Source organism: Mus caroli, unplaced genomic scaffold (assembly GCF_978045245.1).
Source record: "Mus caroli unplaced genomic scaffold, Mus_caroli_1 scaffold_8, whole genome shotgun sequence".
Classification (NCBI taxonomy): domain Eukaryota; kingdom Metazoa; phylum Chordata; class Mammalia; order Rodentia; family Muridae; genus Mus; species Mus caroli.
The window spans coordinates 135,396,124-135,405,820 of record NW_028227263.1 but is presented as its reverse complement, the minus strand read 5'-3'; positions in this window follow the sequence as shown (position 1 = coordinate 135,405,820).

The window sequence follows — 9,697 nt, the reverse complement described above, 5'->3', positions numbered from 1 at the left end:
TTGATTTGCATTCTTCTCTATGCTGACCAAAAGTTAAACCCGCACCATTTATTTAAAATACAGTCTTATTCCCACGGGATGGTTTCAGCATCATTGTCAAAGATCATGTGACCATACATTTGTAGGTTCATTTCTGGGTCTTCAATTCTATTCTATTTATCTTCCTGCCTGTCTTTCTACCAATACCATGCAGTTGTTTGTTTATTTGGTTGGTTTGTTGGTTGTTTTTCTTTTTGTTTTGTTTTTTATTTTTTATCACAATTGCTCTGTAATATAGCTTGATGTCAGGTATGGTGATTCCCCCAGAAGTTCTTCGATTGTTGAGAATAGTTTTTGCTATCCTGGGTTTTTTTGTTATTTGATATGAATTTGCAAATTGCTCTTTCTAACTCTATGAAGAATTGATTTGGAATTTTGATGAGTGTATTAGTCAGGGTTCTCTAGAGTCACCAAATTATTGGTAGTCTTTATATAGGAAAAGAATTTGTTGATGACTATATTCTGCATCCCAACTCCGAACAATGGTCTGCAGCAGCTGTGAAAGGAAGTCCAACGATGTAGGAGTTGCTCAGTCCCACAAGGCAAACAGTCAAAGAGACAGTGTGTCAATCTTCCTTCTTCCAATGTCCTTATGTAGGCCTCCAGCAGAAGGTGTAGCCCAGATTAAAGGTGTGTGCCACCACACCTTTAATCTCAGATGACCTTGAACTCAGAGATCTCCCTGTCTTAATTTTCTGGAATTCATAGCCACTATACCTCAAGATCTCCATGCCAAGATTCAGGTCAGAAACTTCTATTTCCCAGCCTCCAGATTCTGATCACTTGTGAGTCTTCCAATTATGAATTGTAGTTCATTCCAGATATAGTCAAGCTGACAACCAAGAATAGCCACTACAATGCATATTGCATTGAATCTGTAGATTGCTTTCAGAAAGATGGCCATTTTTACTGTGTTAATCTTTCCAATCCATGAGCATGGGAGATCTTTCCATCTTCTGAAGTCTTCTTCAGTTTCTTTCTTCAGAGACTGGAAGTTTTTATCATATAGATCTTTCACTTTCTTAGTTAGAGTCAGACCAAGGTATGTAATATTATTTATGGCTATTGGAAGGGTGTTGTTTCCCTAATTTCTTTGGATCAATTCACATTCTTCTACATGATAACAGCCAGTTGTGCCAGCACCATTTGTTGAAAATGCTGTCTTTTTTCCACTGGATGGTTTTTGCACCCTTTTCAAAGATCAAGTGACCATAGGTGTGTGGGTTCATCTCTGGGTCTCAATTCTGTTCCATTGGTCTACTTGTCTGTCACTATACCAGTACCATGCAGTTTTTATCACAATTGTTCTGTAGTACAGATTTAGGTCAGGCCTGGTGATTCCACCAGAGGTTCTTTTATCCTTGAGAAGAGTTTTTGCTATCCTAGGTTTTTTGTTATTCCAGATGAACCTGTCGATTGCCCTTTCTAATTCGTTGAAGAATTGAGTTGGAATTTTGATGGGGATTGCATTGGAACTGTAGATTGCTTTTGGCAAGATAGTCATTTTTACTATATTGATCCTGCCAATCCATGAGCATGGGAGATCTTTCCATCTTCTGAGATCTTCTTTAATTTCTTTCTTCAGAGACATGAATTTCTTATCATACGGATCTTTCACTTCCTTAGTTAGAGTCACGCCAAGATATTTTATATTATTTGTGACTATTGAAAAGGGTGTTGTTTCCCTAATTTCTTTCTCAGCCTGTTTATCCTTTGTGTACAGAAATGCCATTGACTTGTTTGAGTTAATTTTATATCCAGCTACTTCATTGAACCTGTTTATCAGGCTTAGGAGTTCTCTGGTGGAATTTTTAGGGTCACTTATCTATACTATCATATCATCTGCAAAAAGTGATATTTTGACTTCTTCTTTTCCAATTTGTATCCCCTTGATCTCCATTTGTTGTCGAATTGGTCAGGCTAGGACTTCAAGTACTATGTTGAATAGGTAGGGAGAGAGTGGACAGCCTTGTCTAGTCCCTGATTTTAGTGGGATTGCTTCCAGCTTCTCACCATTTACTTTGATGTTGGCTACTGGTGTGCTGTAGATTGCTTTTATCATGTTTAGGTATGGGCCTTGAATTCCTGATCTTTCCAAGACTTTTATCATGGATGGGTGTTGGATTTTGTCAAATGTTTTCTCAGCATCTAACGAGGTGATCATGTGGTTTTTGTCTTTGAGTTTCTTTATATAATAGATTACGTTGACAGATTTCCGTATATTAAACCATCCCTGAATCCCTGGAATGAAACCTACTTGGTCAGGATGGATGATTGTTTTGATGTGTTCTTGGATTCGGTTAGCAAGAACTTTATTGAGGATTTTTGCATCAATATTCATAAGGGATATTGGTCTGAAGTTTTCTATCTTTGTTGGGTCTTTTTGTGGTTTAGGTATCAGAGTAATTGTGGCTTCATAGAATGAGTTGGGTAGAGTACCTTCTGTTTCTATTTTGTGGAATAGTTTGTGAAGAACTGGGATTAGATCTTCTTTGAAGGTCTGATAGAACTCTGCACTAAACCCATCTGGTCCTGGGCTTTTTTTAGTTGGGAGACTATTAATGACTGCTTCTATTTCTTTGGGGGATATAGGGCTGTTTAGATCATTAATCTGATCTTGATTTAATTTTGGTACCTGGTATCTGTCTAGAAACTTCTCCATTTCATCCAGTTTCTCCACTTTTGTAGAGTATAGCCTTTTGTAGAAAGATCTGATGGTGTTTTGGATTTCTTCAGGGTTTGTTGTAAAGTCTCCCTTTTCATTTCTGATTTTGATAATTAGAATGCTTTCCCTGTGCCCTCTCGTAAGTCTGGCTAAGGGTTTGTCTATCTTGTTGATTTTCTCAAAGAACCAGCTCCTTGTTTGATTGATTCTTTGAATAGTTCTTCTTGTTTCCACTTGGTTGATTTCGCCCCTGAGATTGATTATTTCCTGCCATCTACTCCTCTTGGGTGAATTTGCTTCCTTTTGTTCTAGAGCTTTTAGGTATGTTGTCAAGCTGCTAATGTGTGCTCTCTCTAGTTTATTTTTGGAGGCAATCAGAGCTATGAGTTTTCCTCTTAGAAATGCTTTCATTGCGTCCCATAAGTTTGGGTATATTGTGGCTTCATGTTCACTGAACTCTAAAAAGTCCTTAATTTCTTTCTTTATTCCTTCCTTGACCAAGGTATCATTGAGAAGAGTGTTGTTCAGTTTCCACGTGAATGTTGGCTTTCTATTATTTATTTTGTTATTGAAGATCAGCCTTAGTACATGGTGATCTGATAGGATGCATGGGACGATTTCAATATTTTTGTATCTGTTGAGGCTTGTTTTGTGACCAATTATGTGGTCAGTTTTGGAGAAGTTACCATGAGGTTCTGAGAAGAAGGTATATCCTTTTGTTTTTGGATAAAATATTTTGTATGTATCTGTTAAATCATTTTCTTTCATAACTTCTGTTAGTTTCACTGTGTCCCTGTTTAGTTTCTGTTTCCACGATCTGTCCATTGATGAAAGTGGTGTGTTGAAGTCTCCCACTATTATTGTGTGAGGTCCAATGTGTGCTTTCAGCTTTACTAAAGTATCTTTAATGAATGTGGCTGGCCTTGTATTTGGAGCAAAGATATTCAGAATTGATAGTTCCTCTTGGAGTATTTTACCTTTGATGAGTATGAAGTGCCCCTCCTTGTCTTTTTTGATGACTTTGGGTTGGAAGTCAATCTTATTAGATATTAGAATGGCTACTCCAGCTTGTTTCTTCAGACCATTTGCTTGGAAAATTGTTTTCCAGCCTTTCATTCTGAGGTAATGTCTATCTTTTTCTCTGAGATGAGTTTCCTGTAAGTAGCAAAATGTTGGGTCTTGTTTGTGTAGCCAGTTTGTCATTCTATGTCTTTTTATTGGGGAGTTGAGTCCATTGATATTAAGAGATATTAAGGAAAAGTAATTGTTGCTTCTTATTATTTTTGTTGTTAAAGTTGGCATTCTGTTCTTGTGGCTGTCTTCTTTTAGGTTTGTGGAGGGATTACCTTCTTGTTTTTTCTAGGGCGTGGTTCCGGTCCTTGTATTGGTTTTTTTCTGTTATTATCCATTGAAGGGCTGGATTCATGGAAAGATAATGTGTGAATCTGGTTTTGTTGTGGAATACTTTGGTTTCTCCATCTATGGCAATTGTGAGTTTGGCTGGGTATAGTAGCCTGGGCTGGAATTTGTGTTCTCTTAGTGTCTGTATAACATCTGTCCAGGCTCTTCTGGCTTTCATAGTCTCTGGTGAAAAATCTGGCGTAATTCTGGTAGGCTTGCCTTTATAAGTTACTTGACCTTTTTCCCTTACTGCTTTTAATATTCTATCTTTATTTAGTGCATTTGTTGTTCTGATTATTATGTGTCGGGAGTAATTTCTTTTCTGGACCAGTCTATTTGGAGTTCTGTAGGCTTCTTGTAAGATCATGGGCATCTCTTTCTTTAGATTTGAGATGTTTTCTTCTATAATTTTGTTGAAGATATTTGCTGGTCCTTTGAGTTGTAAATCTTCATTCTCATCCACCCCTATTATCCGTAGGTTTGGTCTTCTCATTGTGTCCTCGATTTCTTGGATGTTTTGAGTTAGGATCTTTTTGCATTTTGAATTTTCTGTGATTGTTGTGCCCATGTTCTCTATGGAATCTTCTGCACCTGAAATTCTCTCTTCCATCTCTTCTATTCTGTTGCAGATACTCGCATCTATGGTTCCAGATTTCTTTCCTAGGGTTTCTATCTCCAGCGTTGCCTCACTTTGGGTTTTCTTTATTGTGTCTACTTCCCTTTTTAGGTCTAGTACGGTTTTGTTCATTTCCATCACCTGTTTGGATGTGTTTTCCTGTTTTTCTTTAAGGACTTCTACCTGTTTGGTTGTGTTTTCCTGTTTTTCTTTAAGGACTTGTAACTCTTTAGCCGTGTTCTCCTGCATTTCTTTAAGTGAGTTATTAAAGTCCTTCTTGATGTCCTCTACCATCATCATGAGATATGCTTTTAAATCCAGGTCTAGCTTTTTGTGTCTGTTGGGGTGCCTTGGACTAGGCAAAGTGGGATTGCTGGGTTCTGATGATGGTGAGTGGTCTTGGTTTCTGTTAGTAAGATTCTTACATTTATCTTTCGCCATCTGGTAATTTCTGGAGTTAGTTGTTATAGTTGTCTCTGTTTAGAGATTGTTCTTCTGGTGATTCTGATTACCGTCTATCAGCAGACCTGTGAGACAGGCTCTCTCCTCTGAGTTTCAGTGGTCAGAGCACTCTCTGCTGGCAAGCTCCCCTCTTCCAGGGAAGGTGCACAGATATCTGGTGTTTGGATCTCCTCCTGGCCGAAGATTAAGGCCCAAAACAGGACCTTTCCCAGAAGCTGTGTTGCTTTGGCAGGTCACAGAAGCTGTCAGCTTCTGTGGTGCACACTCTCACCTGTGCAGACTATTTTTGGTGTAGTCCTGGAACCAAGATGGCTCCTGCCAATCTAGAAGCAAAAGCCTCCTGGGCTGGGTGGACACCTGTCCTCTGGCCAGGAAGGTGGCCGGATGTCTGGGGCCCGAAAAGGGTGCTGCTTCAGAGGCTCCGTGGCTCCTGCCTGTCCCAGAAGCTGTCAGCTTCTGTGGTGCACACTCTCACCTGTGCAGACTATGTTCCTCCATATATTTTCTATATCTCAAAGTGTTTGGTTCCATGGACACTCAAGACAAATGACTAACTTAAGTACCAATTAATACATGAAAACACCTGCTATATTCTACACTCTCAGAGCCTTTCAAGATCGTCTTATAGAGATCCTCACAACATTTATCACCACAGTCATGTACCTTAAAACTATTAGTCCACTATCTCCCCTTTCTTTCCCCAGCATCTCTTTCTTCTAAAACCCAGAAATGTTCACCATGTGCTCTTGGGATCCTGTATTTTTTCTTTTCTTTTTTCAATATTTTATTAGATATTTTCTTCATTTACATTTCAAATGCTATCCTGAAAGTCCACTATACCCTCCCCCCACCCTGCCCAGCTCCCCTACCCACCCACTTCCACTTCTTGGCCCTTGGCTCTGTACTGAGGCATATAAAGTTGGCAAGACCAAGGGGCATCTCTTCCCAAAGATGGTCAGCTAGGCCATCTTCTGCTACATATGCAGCTCTGGGGGTACTGGTTAGTTCATATTGTTGTTCCACCTATAGGGTTGCAGACCTCTTCAGCTCCTTGGGTAGTTTCTCTAGTTTCTCTATTGGGGGCCCTGTGTTCCATCCGATCTATGACTGTGCGCATCCACTTCTGTATTTGCCAGGCACTGGCATAGCCTCACAAGAGACAGCTATATCTTGGTCCTTTCAGCAAATATTGCTGATATATGTATATCTGCATTTTGGTGGCTGACTATGGGATGGATCCCTGGGTGGTGCTGTCTCTGGATGGTCCATCCTGTCATGTCAGCTCCAAACTTTGTTTCTGTAGCTCCTTCCATGGGTATTTTGTTCCCCATTCTATCGAGGGATGAAGTATTCCTGTGGTTTTTCTTAGTCCTCCTTCTCTTGGTACTTTTCTAGGCACTTTGTCTTCTTGCTTCTTGTGGAGGCTTTTACTCCTCTTACAAGTCTTCTTCCTTCACTCTCTCCTATTGTATTTTCTTTAGTACCTATTCAGTTTACTGGGCATGTCTATTGGACTGCCATCTATGCATGCTCTAGAGTCTTCCTGATGCTTCTACCTATTTTTTTTTTTTTTTTACCTAATATATATAAATCTTTTCCTCAAAGATTCCTTGGCTTGTTCATATCCAAACTTATCATACTAGTGAAAGAAATGGCTTGTACTTCCTGTGCATTCTCTATAAGGATAATCTCTGGCTTTAGTTATTATAGCTGTCTCTGGCTGCAGCGTGTTTCTCCTGTGATTCTGTTAGCCTCTGTCAGCACTTCTGGGAGTCTAACTCTCTCCTGAGTCTCAGTGGTCAGAGTACCCTCTGCAGGACACCTCTGCTCTGCCGAGGGAGGAGCACAGAGGTCTGGAGCTCAGGTCTGCTTCTTGGCTGAAGATGACGTCCTGAAATGGGGCCTGTCACAGAAGCTCTGTTGCTTCTGCAGTTCACAGGCTCTCCTGTGCAGACTGAACTCTGAGGGACCTGGGATACTTGAATACTTTTCTTTACAGACCTTCTCCTTGTCTGTGGATTGTAGGATGGTTGTCCTTTATTTTAAGGTTAATATCCACTTATAAGTGAGTGATTATCATGGTTATCTTTCTGAGACTCGGTTACCTAATACAGAGTGATCTTTCTATTTCGATCCATTTGCCCCCTAATTTCATGATGTCCATGTTTTTAACAGCTGTATAATATTCTATTTTTAAAATATGAATCTTCTTTATGTACTCTTCTTTAAACACATCTTTTTTTTAATATATTTTATTACGTATTTTCCTCAATTACATTTCCAATGCTATCGCAAAAGCCCTCCATACCCTCCCACCTCTCCCCCATTTCCCTACCCACCCACTCCCATTTTTTTTTTTTTGGCCCTGGCGTTCCCCTATACTGGGGCATATAAAGTTTGTAAACACATCTTCATCTTCTTTATGTACTCTTTATTTCAGGAACATATATTATACACACACACACACACATATATATACATATACATATACATATACATATACATATACATATACATATATATATATATATATATATATATATATATATATAGTGTCCAGTTTCTGGTTATTATGAATCAAGCAGTTAAGAACATAGTTAATTGCTCTTCCGGTCTGACCAGCACCAGGGTAGCTAGAGCATAGGGTCGGCTGAAACCCGCCAGCTACCCACGACACCCGCCACAGGATCTTGAGACTTCTGGTGAGTGGAACACAGCTTCTGCTCCAGTCCAATCGCGCGGGAACTGAGACTGCTCTGGTTGGGGAGGCAGAAATCCGGCCTGAGTAGGGCCACAAGTCTCTTCCCGTCTGACCAGCACCAGGGTAGCTAGAGCGCAGGGTCGGCTGACACCCGCCAGCTACCCACTACACCCACCACAGGATTTTGAGACTTCTGGTGAGTGGAACACAGAGTCTGCTCCAATCTTTAAACAGTGACAACGATAACAACTAACCCCAGAGATTACCAGATGGCGAAAGGTAAACGTAATAATCTTACTAACAGAAACCAAGACCACTCACCATCATCAGAACCCAGCACTCCCACTTCACCCAGTCCAGGGCACCCCAACACACCGGAAAAGCTAGACCCGGATCTAAAAGCATATCTCATGATGATGGTAGAGGACATCAAGAAGGACTTTAATAACAAACTGAAAGAAATACAGGAGAACACTGCTAAACAGGTAGAAGACATTAAAGAGGAAGCACAAAAATACCTTAAAGAATTGCAGGAGAACACTGCTAAACAGGTAGAAGACATTAAAGAGGAAGCACAAAAATCCCTTAAAGAATTGCAGGAGAACACTGCTAAACAGGTAGAAGACATTAAAGAGGAAGCACAAAAATCCGTTAAAGAATTGCAGGAAAACCAGACCAAACAGCTGATAGAATTGAATAAAAACATCCAAGACCTAAAAAGGGAAGTAGAGACAATGAAGAAAACCCAAATTGAGGCAACACTGGAGATAGAAACCCTAGGAAAGAAATCTGGAACCATAGATGTGAGCATCAGCAACAGAATACAAGAGATGGAAGAGAGAATCTCAGGTGCAGAAGACTCCATAGAGAACATCGGCACGACAATCAAAGAAAATACAAAATCCAAAAAGATCCTAACTCAAAATATCCAGGAAATCCAGGACAAAATGAGAAGACCAAACCTACGGATAATAGGAGTAGATGAGAATGAAGATTTTCAACTCAAAGGACCAGCAAATATATTCAACAAAATTATAGAAGAAAACTTCCCGAACCTAAAGAAAGAGATGCCCATGAACATACAAGAAGCTTACAGAACTCCAAATAGACTGGACCAGAAAAGAAATTCTTTCTGACACATAATAATCAGAACAACAAATGCACTAAATAAAGATAGAATACTAAAAGCAGTAAGGGAAAAAGGTCAAGTAACTTATAAAGGCAAGCCTATCAGAATTACACCAGATTTTTCACCTGAGACTATGAAAGCCAGAAGGGCCTGGACAGATGTTATACAGAAACTAAGAGAACACAACTTCCAGCCCAGGCTACTATACCCATCCAAACTCTCAATTACCATAGATGGAGAAACCAAAGTATTCCACGATAAAACCAAATTCACACATTATCTTTCCACGAATCCAGCACTTCAAAGGATAATATCAGAAAAAAACCAATACAAGGACGGAAACCACGTCCTAGAAAAAGCAAGAAGGTAATCCCTCAACAAACCTAAAAGAAGACAGCCACAAAAACAGAACACCAACTCTAACAACAAAAATAAAAGGAAGCAACAATTACTTCTCCCTAATATCTCTTAATATCAATGGACTCAACTCCCCAATAAAAAGACATAGACTAACAGGCTGGCTACAGAAACAGGACCCAACATTTTGCTGCTTACATGAAACTCATCTCAGAGAAAAAGATAGACACTACCTCAGAATGAAAGGCTGGAAAACAATTTTCCAAGCAAATGGTAGGAAGAAACAAGTGGAGTAGCCATTATAATATCTGATAAGATTGACTTCCA